The sequence below is a fragment of the Mizuhopecten yessoensis genome, unplaced genomic scaffold (assembly GCF_002113885.1).
Source record: "Mizuhopecten yessoensis strain PY_sf001 unplaced genomic scaffold, ASM211388v2 scaffold1737, whole genome shotgun sequence".
In the NCBI taxonomy this organism is placed as follows: domain Eukaryota; kingdom Metazoa; phylum Mollusca; class Bivalvia; order Pectinida; family Pectinidae; genus Mizuhopecten; species Mizuhopecten yessoensis.
Genome location: NW_018404196.1, coordinates 7,705 through 18,706, shown reverse-complemented (window position 1 = coordinate 18,706; position 11,002 = coordinate 7,705). Strand labels below are relative to the sequence as shown.

Here is an 11,002-nt window from a genome sequence, read left to right as displayed (position 1 = left end):
GTATAGACAGGTAGGATGAGATATACCTGTTATGTATAGACAGGTGGGGAGAGATATACCTGTTACGTATAGACAGGTGGGATGAGATATACCTGTTATGTATAGACAGATGGGGAAAGATATACCTGTTATGTATAGACAGGTGGGGAGAGATATACCTGTTCCGTATAGACAGGTAGGATGAGATATACCTGTTATGTATAGACAGGTGGGGAGAGATATACCTGTTATGTATAGACAGGGGGGGGGAGATATACCTGTTACGTATAGACAGGTGGGATGAGATATACCTGTTATGTATAGACAGATGGGGAAAGATATACCTGTTATGTATAGACAGGGGGGGGGAGATATACCTGTTACGTATAGACAGGTGGGATGAGATATACCTGTTATGTATAGACAGATGGGGAAAGATATACCAGTTATGTATAGACAGGTGGGGAGAGATATACCTGTTACGTATAGACCGGGAGGGAGAGATATACCTGTTATGTATAGACAGGTAGGATGAGATATACCTGTTACATATAGACAGGTGTGATGACATAATCATGTTCAGTACTCAAACTAACCAGTTCATTATTATATATAGTCAGAGGCGGCCGGTTGTATACTGTAGACTTGTTATTTCCTTGGTTACACCGGGCATTCTCTTGGTTACGCCCGGCATTCTCTTGGCTACGCCGGGCATTCTCTTGGCTACGCCGGGCATTCTCTTGGTTACGCCGGGCGTTCTCTTTGTTACGCCGGGCATTCCCTTGGTTACGCCGGGCATTCCCTTGGTTACGCCCGGGTTTCTCTTGGTTACGCCGATCATTCGCTTGTTTACGCCGGGCATTCTCCTGGTTACGCCGGGCATTCTCTTGGTTACGCCGGCCTTTCTAATTGTTACGCTGGGCGTTCTCTTTGTTACGCCGGGCATTCCCTTGGTTACGCCGGGCATTCCCTTTATGACATATTGCATTTCCTTGGTTATCTCGTAATTACGCGGCGGGAATTGTGTTGAAATAAAGATGAAATAAAAAGTACATTTGTATCTTGGATGATCATTAACAGAAATAAAATTATCTGCTTGACCGAAATGACGGACGAACTCCTATGAACATGTCTGAAATGTAGCCTACCTGAAGCAAAACAATTTTGCGTTATGTTCATTGTGTCACCTGTCCATACTGTCTCTATTTCTCACGTCACCTGTTTATACTCTCTGTCTTTTTAATATATATATATATGCTTCATTCAACGCAAACATGAATGCTTTAAAAGAGCGGTGGCAGAAATAGCGCTTTATATTGTATGACTCTCCTAATCGATATTTTATTATTTACTCTCAAGTTCAAAAGGACGATGGAAACATCTTCCTTGGCGATTTCATCATGAGTCGATGCTGGTAAATCGTTGAACTTAGACGAAACGTTTAACTTGTAAACAATAGACATACGGTACAATAGACATATGGTACAATAGACATATGGTACTATAGACATGTGGTACTATATGCATATGGTACTAAAGACATATGGTACAATAGACATATGGTACAATATACATACGGTACAACAGACATGTGGTACAACAGACAAATGGTACAATAGACATATGGTACAATAGACATATGGTACACTAGACATATGGTACAACAGACATATGGTACAATAGACATATGGTACAATATACATACGGTACAACAGACATATGGTACAACAGACAAATGGTACAATAGACATATGGTACAATAGACATGGTACAATAGACATACGGTACAATAGACATATGGTACAAAAGACATATGGTACAATAGACATATGGTACAATAGACATATGGTACTATAGACATATGGTACAATAGACATATGGTACAATAGACATATGGTACACTAGACATATGGTACAACAGACATATGGTACAATAGACATATGGTACTATAGACATATGGTACAATAGCCATATGGTACACTAGACATATGGTACAACAGACATATGTTACAATAGACATATGGTACAATAGACATACGGTACAATAGACATATGGTACAAAAGACATATGGTACAATAGACATATGGTACAATATACATATGGTACAATAGACATATGGTACTATAGACATATGGTACAATAGACATATGGTACAATAGACATATGGTACAATAGACATATGGTACAACAGACATATGGTACAATAGACATATGGTACAATAGACATATGGTACAATAGACATATGGTACAATAGACATATGGTACAATAGACATATGGTACAATAGACATATGGTACAATAGACATATGGTACAATAGACATATGGTACAATAGACATATGGTACAATAGACATATGGTACAATAGACATATGGTACAATAGACATATGGTACAATAGACATATGGTACAATAGACATATGGTACAATAGACATATGGTACAATAGACATATGGTACAATAGACATATGGTACAATAGACATATGGTACAATAGACATATGGTACAATAGACATATGGTACAATAGACATATGGTACAATAGACATATGGTACAATAGACATATGGTACAATAGACATATGGTACAATAGACATATGGTACAATAGACATATGGTACAATAGACATATGGTACAATAGACATATGGTACAATAGACATATGGTACAATAGACATATGGTACAATAGACATATGGTACAATAGACATATGGTACAATAGACATATGGTACAATAGACATATGGTACAATAGACATATGGTACAATAGACATATGGTACAATAGACATATGGTACAATAGACATATGGTACAATAGACATATGGTACAATAGACATATGGTACAATAGACATATGGTACAATAGACATATGGTACAATAGACATATGGTACAATAGACATATGGTACAATAGACATATGGTACAATAGACATATGGTACAATAGACATATGGTACAATAGACATATGGTACAATAGACATATGGTACAATAGACATATGGTACAATAGACATATGGTACAATAGACATATGGTACAATAGACATATGGTACAACAGACATATGGTACAATAGACATATGGTACAATAGACATACGGTACAATAGACATATGGTACAATAGACATATGGTACAATAGACATATGGTACAATAGACATATGGTACAATAGACATATGGTACAATAGACATATGGTACAATAGACATATGGTACAATAGACATATGGTACAATAGACATATGGTACAATAGACATATGGTACAATAGACATATGGTACAATAGACATATGGTACAATAGACATATGGTACAATAGACATATGGTACAATAGACATATGGTACAACAGACATATGGTACAATAGACATATGGTACAATAGACATACGGTACAATAGACATATGGTGCAAAAGACATATGGTACAATAGACATATGGTACAATAGACATATTGTACAACAGACATATGGTACAATAGACATATGGTACTATAGACATATGGTACAATAGACATATGGTACAATAGACATATTGTACTATAGACATATGGTACTATAGACATATGGTACAATAGACATATAGTACAATAGACATATGGTACAATAGACATATGGTACAACAGACATAGGGTACAATAGACATATGGTACAACAGACATATTGTACAACAGACATATGGTACAATAGACATATGGTACAATAGACACATGGTACAATAGACATATGGTACAATAGACATATGGTACTATAGACATACGGTACAATAGACATATGGTACTATAGACATTTGGTACAATAGACATATGGTACAATAGACATATGGTACAATAGACATATGGTACTATAGACATATGGTAATATAGACATATGGTACAACAGACATAGGGTACAATAGACATATGGTACAATAGACATATGGTACAGTAAAATGTTTACTTTGTTTGCGTGTCTGCATCGAACAACTAAATTTAATAAAATCTACTTTACTTCATATTTCCAGTATATGTTCTTCTTTTTGTAAAGATGAACGATCATAAAAATAATGATTACATTATAAGAATACCTATTTATCTCTAGGGATGAATGGCCTTATTGTGATAGTATTTGCTTTACCTAGCACTGTTATTGTTTTCCAGTGGGAGAAGGAAGAAGTCTGACCTTGCACCCCTACAGTTGATAATGGATGAGCTGACCAACGATAACAACGATGAGCTGGACGACACTTACCTATGATAAATGAATTTATCCCGACGTGGCCTGCGTCACTACACCGTCTCCGAGACCTCCAGTTTTTATTGTAAATATCGTAATTAAAGCCATCCTGATTTCTACCTGTCTAGTACTGATTTAGTAAATGATAACGGTTGCAAATCCCCACTGTTTTATCATGTGTATCTCTCAGTAACTTGGGAACAAAGATATTTGAGTCCCGGATTAGTACTCTTCCTGCGGGATTCGTACACATTTATAAAATCCACTATAGCGTTAATAATGGTACTTTCGAAATTTTGAAGATTAAGATCAGGGCACATAGGAAATCATCGGGCGAGTATCGTTCAATTGTCGTACGGAAGCTGTCCTACACATCTAATCCTGATATGACTTACTATTAGTATGTGCTATTGTGTTTTGTAAGAACGTCATCACCGACACGTGTTGTCCCCAAGTCACTAATCTGGTGCTTTTCGTGGAGGGCTCTGCTGGGAGACTTTCTGTCCCCAAGGTAGACAGTTATTTTGTAACTCGATTAGTTCTGGAAAGGTTTACAGGAAATTTTTAGTTTAAGAGAAAGTTTTCTGTTGTAGCCAAAAGTTGCAAATTTGAAACGTGTCATATGTTTCGGAACAGTGTAGAAATGGAGGTTTTATTCGGTTGACCTTATGTACCATTGACATGTCTTAAAGGGTGTTTTCCTTTTTAATGGGCGTTTCCATTCTTCGATCTTTCAACAAAATGAACAAGATACACTAACTTGATTTATAATGTGATTTAGCCAATCACATCCAATCTCACACCCAATCACACCCAATCACACCCAATGTAATGAATATTGCCAGATGATAGTGACACACACTACACACCGGCACTGACTAAGGATTGCTAACCCTCTATCAGAGAGGACTGACTTCCTACTATCCATACTATACTGATGTGTACCAGCCACAGGACCAGCCCCCCTCCCATCCCTGTCACCAGTATGTATCTCTGTCTCACATACTGATGTGTACCAGCCACAGGACCAGCTCCCCTCCTATCCCTGTCACCAGTATATACCTCTGTCTCACATACTGATGTGTACCAGCCACAGGACCAGCTCCCCTCCTATCCCTGTCACCAGTATGTACCTCTGTCTCACATACTGATGTGTACCAGCCACAGGACCAGCTCCCCTCCCATCCCTGTCACCAGTATATACCTCTGTCTCACATACTGATGTGTACCAGCCACAGGACCAGCTCCCCTCCCATCCCTGTCACCAGTATGTACCTCTGTCTCACATACTGATGTGTACCAGCCACAGGACCAGCTCCCCTCCTATCCCTGTCACCAGTATATACCTCTGTCTCACATACTGATGTGTACCAGCCACAGGACCAGCTCCCCTCCTATCCCTGTCACCAGTATGTACCTCTGTCTCACATACTGATGTGTACCAGCCACAGGACCAGCTCCCCTCCTATCCCTGTCACCAGTATATACCTCTGTCTCACTGATGGAATGTGAAAGGTGTATACAGGTACGAGACCACTCTATAACGTATATGATAACAAAACATGGTTTTAAGCTACCAATTTATCCAGAATCTTCCTTCGAAGTGAAGTGAAATTTGTCTTTATCATAAAATATGGTTTTTAAACTTTACAACTTCGGAGTCATTTAAGGTTTGAAATGCATCTTTTTAGCATTTATGAGGGTATGTAACACAGTTCCGTTCAAACATTAGCGCATCTTGGTGAATATGTTTGAACGGATCTGTGTTACATACTAAATGCTAAAAAAATGCATTTCAAACGTTTTTTTTGCGCTCATTTATATCATCTTTTATTATTTGAAATTAAGAAAAAAGAAGTCTTTTTTCACGTTAAAACGTCATGAAAATAATATCAATTGAACAGCCTTTATCGCGGGAACGATGATGCGTTGACAACGATGAGGAAATACACAGTTGAGCAATAAACAAATAGTTCCACTTTGCAATTTTTTTTTTAATTTAATTTATATTACCAGCATGTTTGACCAGCATTGATTATGTTAGATCTTAACTTAAAACAAAAATATCATGTAAAATATTTTAGTTGCAAAACTCAAAAAGGATGAGTGTCTATAAGGCCCTTTTTTGGGCCCCGGTATATTCGGATTTCACTTCCTTATTTTGTTCAAAGATGTCCTATTGTATGACATGCAGAAAAACTAAGGTAAATCTTCATTTACATATGCTTGTCTAATTTATACATGTTTTCAAAACCAGAAATGATATTATTTTGGTTTTTAAGCTCATTTAAAAAAACAGCAAACTATAATTGTGATTTACCCTCCTCCTTTCGGTACCCCCAGAAACCCACTTTCGGTCAAAGTTTTACCTTAGTTTTTCCGCATGTCATACAATAGGACATCTTTGAACAATATAAGGAGATGAAAATCAGAATACACCGGGGCCCAAAAAGGGGCCTTATAGACACTCATCCTTTATTCCGTGTTCGCGGAGATAGCTGACCGTTAAAAAACCCGGTTGTGCAGCTGCTACGCTTTCAACGAGATAGAAAGTGCATCCATGAAATGTGGAGTTTCCTAAGTAACCAGATGACGATTTAAAAGATGCTGTTGGCTGAATTATTGTGTCAATCGACTGTGTCAACAGAACTAGTTCATCGTTTGAGCATTCGGCATGTGTTACTGTCGATGAGGGACTGGTCGACGAGCCGGGACGATTTCACTTACTTCGCCACTGGCAACGTTTCATTTCATATCCTAGGGAAACGTCCGCGACGTAGCTGTCAGACATATACGCTGGAGCACAGGGGACAAATGTCTGTAGATGGAGTTAGCACACGACGTATTTAGATGCTGATTGGTTTTGTTTCACTTTGGTTTAGTATTGTTTAACGTCCTATCAACAGTTATGGTTATTTAAGGACGACCTCCCCTGTGTGCAAGATGCATGCGTGTAGTGTATGCGTGTGTGTTTTGGGAGGCTGCGTTATGTTCGTGTTTGTCTCCTTGTGATAGCGCGGAACTGATGCCGACTTTATAGTGCTACCTCACTGAAACATACTGCCGAAGACACCCAGCATGACACCCCACCCGGTCACATTATACTGACAACGGGAGACCCAGTCGTCCCACTCCTAAATTGCTGAACGTTAAGCAGGTATAAAAACTATCATTTTTACAGACTCTGGTATTGAATGTATTTTTCATGTTATGAAGATTTAACACAAAAAATGGAGTGTACTCTAAATAAAGCGGTTTACGATGAGAGTACACTCCGGTTTTTTGTGTTAGAGCTCCATAACGTAAAAAATATATTCAAGTCAATTTTTATAATTTAATCTACTATGAACAATCCCTTTGGAAATCCACTGATTATTGATGGACTGTTTTCTCTTAGAAATAAGTACCGCTGTATCAGCCAATCAAAAGCGACGTTACAAACGGCGACGTCATTTTTTCACGTCATATAGTCACCCTTCAATGGTGAAATCCATACTCGCCTAGTGTAAATTTCGCCATTTACCTATAATTACTATAAAACGTAATCTGTGTACTCATATTTGCTGCCATGATAAATTCGCCTATATTGGGGAGGGAGAAAAGATGAAAATAAAACTGCAACGATTTGCAAGTAAACAGTATTAAAACCTATGTGAGGATGCTAATAACATCTCTCAAAGAAACGGAAATATTGGAATTATATTAAGTCCACTATGTAACACACATAGAAACCATCGGGTTCACAGTCAGAATGTACGCTATGTTAATAATAGGTATACAATGTTGTTGTACATTTGACAGGACATGTACTCATAACTCTGCCATAGTTACCTGGACCTGTAACTACATTATACTGCTCACGTTGGAATAATATGTAATCAATGGGGATAGACAATATCAAAGAACTGTAACGTGTATCATTGCTTTATATTTATTTATTTATTTAAAATATGATATTTCTTATAAAACAGTAAACTAATTAATCAAAGACAGAATGAGATAAAACGAAATGTATCGAAGCCCCCGTATGAGAGTACAACGTTGCTAACGCTAGTTAAACGTGATCACTATTGGTAAAACCTAAAGAAAATGTATACACAACATCACCAAGTTGATCAGACTATCATAGGATGCACGAAAATGTATACACAACATCCCCAAGTTGATCAGACTATCATAGGATACAAGAAAATGTATACACAACATCACCAAGTAGATCAGACTATCATAGGATACACGAGACAGAATGAGATAAAACGAAATGTATCGAAGCCCCCGTATGAGAGTACAACGTTGCTAACGCTAGTTAAACGTGATCACTATTGGTAAAACCCAAAGAAAATGTATACACAACATCACCAATTTGATCAGACTATCATAGGATATACGAGAATGTATACACAACATCACCAAGTTGATCAGACTATCATAGGATACACGAAAATGTATACACAACGTCACTAAGTTGATCAGACTATCATAGGATACACGAAAATGCATACACAACGTCACTAAGTTGATCAGACTATCATAGGATACACGAAAATGTATACACAACATCACCAAGTTGATCAGACTATCATAGGATACACTCTACTAGCTTTAACCCTGTGACTTTATTACCTATTTTGCACATTAAACAAACTTCAAAACATAAGATAAAGAGGACTGGAAACCAATCTAAGAACTCGTACTAATTCCTCTCCTCTAATGGACATTACGGCACAGTCTACATTTGCACATATCAATGATGACAAATGGACAAAACGATAACGATATATGGAGATGTAATTATTTTAAAGAATGAATATAGCACATCTGCCGATACTCTAATTAATGCATTATAGAGACTGTTATCTTGAACTCGGAAACACAAACATGTGTCCAGGCAATGGATTGTTAGGACCCCGTTAACATGAACCCTTTAAGTAGTAAACTGTATAATAAACGATGATCAACTACCTTCTTAATTGTTTATGTCTACATATATAATTACATATCTGAATTGCGAAGTCTTTACAAAATTAAATCAATGGATGTTAAAAAATATAGTTGCTTAGTTTCACTTACCGATTGTGTAAGATCGGATTCCAGAAATTGAAATCTTAAACGTCTCTGGTACGTCACAATACAATGGAGCACCACTTTAAAAAGGACAATATTTCATTTAGTTGGTAACATATATACATCAAACGATGTCTGAACCTTCCCATTTAAATAGAAATAGAAAAAACATAAACCTCTGCAGCATGGCATTTGAAATGGACAGGCAATTTTACTTAAATAAGAAACTCACACACAAATGCCTAAGTATTTTTTCTGAGTAGATATTTGAGACGTAGCTATTAGAGAGAACGCGCGCGTGCCATTGTATTACTCACGGTCCGTCTGTGCGAAACAGGAACTGTCACACTTACCGGGGACCGTGGCATGGCGAGGGAAGACCCCACAATGACTATTATTCAGCTGACTACCCACTTCAATGTAATTGTAGAGCGATTTACATGTAAATTAGCAGTTGTCATTATGATACTTCGTTACTTCCTGGTATCTGAAAGTGGTGTTTGGTGTGGAATAAATATGTAGGAGTGTGGTTGTCACTCATTTTTCACTACGTCACTTCCGCTGTGATCTGATTTAACTGAAATACTACATGTTTACTTCCGAGAAAAAAATCGAAGATAGCATTCTGACCGAGAAACACTTTCATTTTACGTCAAACAGTTAGGAGAGCGTTATTTCCCTATGGTACACGTGCATAGGTACATCATGGTACTTCCTTCTTAAGTTTGGGAGCTGGAAGGTGTTACATTTATAAGAATGGTTTGTTTGGAACGACTTTATTTCCCTCCGAAGAGAGGAAAGTAATTTATCATCTAAATTAGTAAAACAATGAACGAACTAAGTATAGTCATTGACCTTATACGAGTAACTGTTTTACTCAGTAGTAAGGTTAAGTTAAAGTGTAATTCATTATAAAGTACCGAATCGCTCGTTAAGTTATCGCTAGGTGTAGTAGTTAGGAGGCCTTGTGATAAGCGTAACATTCGATGGTATGTTTGGTTAATGGTTTATATGTATGGTACACTGGTAGTTTATGTGTATGATACACTGGTATGTTGGAGTGATAGTTTATGTATATGGTACACTGGTATGTTGGAGTGATAGTTTATGTGTATGGTACATTGGTATGGTGGAGTGATAGTTTATATGTATGATACACTGGTATGTTTGGTTGATAGTTTATGTGTATGGGACACTGGTATGTTGGAGTATTAGTTTAGCTGTATGGTACACTGGTATGTTGGAGTGATCGTTTATGTGTATGGTACACTGGTATGTTGGAGTGATAGTTTATATATATGATACAGTGGTATGTTTGGTTGATAGTTTATGTGTATGGTAAGCTGTATGGTACACTGGTATGTTTGGTTAATGGTTTATATGTATGGTACACTGGTATGTTTGGGTGATAGTTTATGTGTATGGGACACTGGAATGTTGGAGTATTAGTTTAGCTGTATGGTACACTGGTATGTTGCAGTGATCGTTTATGTGTATGGTACACTGGCATGTTGGAGTGATAGTATATATGTATGGTACCCTGGTATGTTGGAATGATAGTTTATGTGTATGGTACACTGGCATGTTGGAGTGATAGTATATATGTATGGTACCCTGGTATGTTGGAGTGATAGTTTATGTGTATGGTACACTGGTATGTTGGAGTGATAGTTTATGTGTACGATACACTGATATGGTGGAGTGCTGGTATATATGTATGATACACTTGTATGTTTGGTTGATAGTTTATGTT

General features: G+C 37.3%; 1 long non-coding RNA gene across 1 annotated transcript in view; it reads right to left on the bottom strand.

The window, feature by feature from the left end:
* The window catches only part of LOC110467199, a 40,377-nt gene extending 30,952 nt beyond the window's left edge, over nt 1–9,425 (bottom strand). The window contains exon 1 of the long non-coding RNA XR_002464824.1: nt 9,256–9,425. This is a non-coding gene — a long non-coding RNA (uncharacterized LOC110467199). The remainder of the gene's footprint in view (nt 1–9,255) is intronic.
* Nucleotides 9,426–11,002: the final 1,577 nt, after the last annotated feature.